This window comes from Cucurbita moschata, unplaced genomic scaffold (assembly GCF_002738365.1).
Source record: "Cucurbita moschata cultivar Rifu unplaced genomic scaffold, Cmos_1.0 Cmo_Scf00004, whole genome shotgun sequence".
In the NCBI taxonomy this organism is placed as follows: domain Eukaryota; kingdom Viridiplantae; phylum Streptophyta; class Magnoliopsida; order Cucurbitales; family Cucurbitaceae; genus Cucurbita; species Cucurbita moschata.
Window position 1 is genome coordinate 73,362 of NW_019268520.1, and position 4,585 is coordinate 77,946.

Below are 4,585 nucleotides of genomic sequence, written 5' to 3' on the forward strand. Positions count from 1 at the left end.
TGCTCGGCGAATAGATTTGTTTCTTTATTTTATTGGTTTTGCCCGGGCCCGGCTCAGTATCATAAAAGGGAATGGCTCAGCTAGGTGGGATAGCCGTTCCAAAATAGAAAAAAAAAAGAATAGATAGAAATGAAGAAAGGAAAAAGGAAAACTTTTAAAATATAACCGGATCCGTCCAACTTGATATATATGGTGGAATCAAATTGATTTTTCAAGCATTAGATCACTTGTCTCAGTTAAGAGGAGTCATGAAAAGAACAGGTTTAAAATCACGATCAATTCCTTTTTCAAATCCTGTGGTAGCTGCACGAGCCCTTCTTGCATGCCATAAATGACCTACGAATAGGAAAAATCGTAGAACAAAATGAGAGGTAGCTAACCAACTTCTAGGAGAGACATAATTGATTGCATTAATTTCGGTAGCTACGCCACCCACGGAATTTAAAGAACCTAAATTAGCATGGGTCATATATTTCACGGAACATCGTTCTTGCCAAGGTTGTATATCTTTTTTCAGCCTACTCAAGTCCAAACGATTAGGACTCCTTAGTGGTTCTAACCAAGGAGCACGCAGATCCCAAAAATGCATAGTCTCTCTCCCAAAAATGACTTCTCCGGTCAGAGAACGTATTAGATGTTTACCTAAACCAGTAGGTTCTTGAGCAGATCCAACATTAGCTCCAAGACGTTGGTCTCTAACTAAAAACGTAAATGCTTGAGCTTGAGAAGCTTCGGATCCAGTCGGCCCGTAAAACTCACTTGGATAAGCAGTATTATTGAACCGGACAAAACAACAAGCAATAAAACAAAAAACGGATAAAGCACCTAAACTATAAGACAAGTAAGCTTCTCCAGACCATACAAGTGCGCGGCGAGCCCATGCAAATTGTTTAGTTAAGATATGCGAAATTCCATCAACTATACAAATGGAACCTAACCATACATGCCCCCCAACTATATCTTCCAAATGGTCCACACTAACAATCCATCCTTCCAACCCAAAAGGAGATTTTAGTAAATAACCAAATTTAACACTTGGGCTAAGGGTCAAGTTGGTAATTTTTCTTACATCCCCTATCATATACGCCCCCAAAATAAAGAGCTTCGAATACTAGAAGAAAAGTACCTATACCTAACAAAATTAAGTGAATACCCAAAATGGTAGTCATTTTATTTCTATCTTTCCACACATAACCGAAGAATGGAAAAGATACTGAAGAATGGAAAAGATTCTTCAAGGGTCTCGGGTCCCAGAAGTGCATGATAAATACTGCCAAAACCCAATATTGCGGAGGAAATTAAGTGAAGTACTCCAGACACAAAGTCCGAAAAGGTGTCTATAACTTCCCCACCAGGACCTACACTCCAACCTAGAATAGCTAGGTGGGGAAGTAAAATTAATCCTTGTTCATACATGGGCTTCTCAGGTACGAAATGAGCCACTTCGAATAGGTTCATTGCTCCGGCCCAGAATACGATTAATCCAGCATGGGCTACATGAGCCCCCAATAGTTTGCCAAATAAATTGATAAGTCGAGCATTCCCGGTCCACCAAGCAAAACTGGTGGTTTCTTGGTCACGATCAGCTAAAGCTAAAGGTCTATTAAAGAGCGTTTCCACAGGGTAGAACCTCCTCAGGGAATATAAGGTTTTCATGAAGTTGATCTTGAGCCGCCATCCAAGCACGAATACCTTCGTTTAAGAGAATATTTTTTATATAGAAAGTCTCAAATTCAGGATCTTCCGCTGCACGGATTTCCTGAGAAACGAAGTCATAGGCACATAGGTTCAGTGCCAGATCAACTACTCCAAGAGCACTCATCCATAAACCAGTTACTGGTACAAATAACATAAAGAAATGTAACCAACATTTATTGGAAAAGGCAACCCCAAAGATTTGGGACCAAAAGCAGTTAGCAGTGATCATTGAATAAGTTTCTTCAGCTTGAGTTGGGTTAAAAGCATGGAATGTATTTGCACCATCACCATATTCAAATAAGGTATTTTCTACGGTAGCACCATGAATAGCGCATAGCAGAGCAGCGCCCAATACACCCGCAACTCCCATTATATGAAATGGGTTCAGTGTCCAATTATGAAATCCTTGGAAAAAGAGGATGAATCGAAATATAGCTGCTACACCAAAACTAGGCGCAAAGAACCAACCAGACTGACCTAGTGGATAAATCAGGAATACAGAAACAAAAACAGCAATTGGGCCCGAGAATGCGATTGCATTATAAGGTCGCAATTGAACAGATCGAGCAAGTTCAAATTGACGTAACATGAAACCTATTAGTTCGAAAGCACCGTGGAGAGAAACAAAAGTCCACAGACCACCTAATTGACACCAACAAGTAAAATCTCCTTGTGCTTTAGGACCCCATAGTAACAACAAAGAGTGTGCTAAACTATTAGCTGGAGTCGAAACTGCCGCGGTTAAGAAGTTGCATCCTTCCAAATAGGAACTTGCCAATCCATGGGTATACCAGTCATCCATAACATCGTATAAATTATTTTCGTCTTTGGTAAATTTACCAACGGCTATAGTCATAGTGATCCTCCTATTCAACTAACTTCAACCATTTTCAAACACCTCATAGCATTTTCAAGGCCTTGAGTCTATCATTTTTGTATGATTTCTACTGTCCCTTCTTTCTAATGGGTTTCGAATATAAAAATCATGTTTTGATTGGTCCATAACCTGACCTAGATCAATATTATGAACTCAATACTGTAAATGAAAGTATCGTTCTCGTTTCTATTCTTCGTCATATTGTTGGAACAACAATATTAATATGAAAATATTTGGCACATGGAGTCGTGATCTGATATATAATCTATCTTTATTTTATATCGATAGAAAATATCTTATCTTATATAGATAGAAATTTATCTTATCCTCTGTTATCTTATCTTCTATTTTGGAATCAAAGAAAGATATTTTAAAACGGCTCATATGTTGTGACTTGGAATAAACGTTTCTCTATGGAGAAAGCAATATAACAATTTTTTCTATAGAACGTCTACAAACAAAGAGTATTTAATCGGAAATATCGACAGATTCCTGTGTGTGTACCAAATAAATATGAAAATGAAATAAAAAAGATTCATGGTTCTAATTTAATCCTTATCGAATTTCAATATTAGAATAGTGAATATAGTCATGATTCAACGGGTTAGGTCCACTTACTTTGTTTTTTTTTTCGAATCTTTATAATTGATTGGAATAATGGAAAATAACAATATTTTAGAATTCAAGGAAACGACTTATCATGATTCATTAGAATCATGATAGATTATTTGAAACCATTATAAGGAATGAGTACAAGACTTAGTAAGTAGCCTACTTGTAGGCTCTTAATCGTGTCCTTGATATGCTAGGGTACCACATTCTTTGTTCTTGCTTGACCTTGATCTTGTTCTTATTGTAAGTACTTAGGCCCTTTTAATTCTTGTTCTTGACTTGGGGTTCTTATCTTGATTTTTCTTGAGGACCTTGGTCCTTGAATCCTAAAATCTTGGTTTTCCTTTAAGGGCCTTAGTACTATGGTTTTTGGTTCTTGGTCCTTTGTTCCTAGTTCTTGTCCTTAGAACTAGGATCCTAATCCTTGTTCTATTCCTTGATCTTTCTCTTGTTCTTGGTACTTTCTTGATTCTTGTTTTGTTCTTGATTCGTTCTCCAAGACACTCCCCTTAGGATTTACGGTACTAGACATGCACCTGACAATCCTGTGTCCAAGGCTTCATGCGTTCCAAGCGACACAGCCTTAACCTATGTCCAAGGCTTCATGTGTTCCAAGCGACATAGCCTTAAACTACGTCCAAGGCTTCATGCTTTCCAAGCGACACAACCTTAACCTACGTCCAAGGCTTCATGCGTTCCAAGCGACGTAGGCTTACCACATCTTAGGGCTTGCCCTTCGATACGGTCTGCTTAATCCTATGCCCAAGGCTTCATGCGTTACAAGTGGCATAGTCTAAAAACCTACATCCCAAGCTTCTTACGTTCCAAGCGATGTAGTCTTAATACTGCATCAAGGGCTTGCCCCATAATACAGTCTGCTTAACCTATGCCCTAGGCTTTATGCGTTCCAAGTGGCATAGTCTGAAAACCTACATCCAAGGCTTCTTACATTCCATGCAATGTAGTCTTAATACTGCATCAAGGGCTTGCCTTATAATACAGTCTGCTTAACCTTCGCTCAAGGCTTCATGCGTTCCAAGCAGTGTAGTCTAAGTCATGAGCATGTTGTACCATGAGAGGTCTTAGGAGGTTCTTGATTCGTGGCTAAGGTTACGTACTCTCTTCTTGTTCCTCCGTGACTTTAGACTACTCCCCTTAATAGACCGTAAAGGTCACTTGCTCGGTGCATACTTACATGGCATCCTGCAAGTCTGCAAGGCATCCTTTCTAGGTGAGGAAAACTTGAGGCATGACATCCTGCAAAGGAAACATGGTGCAGGGCATCCCACCTAGAAGAGGAATTCTTGGGCACCGCTTGGTGGGAGGTCATGGGTCACTTTGGACATGACTAGAGTATTACCCAACATTCTTGAGTTCCTTGTGTTTGGGGACCTTGGT

The 4,585-nt window shown here is 39.3% G+C and overlaps 1 pseudogene; it reads right to left on the reverse strand.

Moving 5' to 3' along the window:
- Window positions 1–232: 232 nt before the first annotated feature.
- On the reverse strand, window positions 233–2,342 carry LOC111441547 (annotated as a pseudogene).
- Between the last annotated feature and the right edge of the window lie 2,243 nt (window positions 2,343–4,585).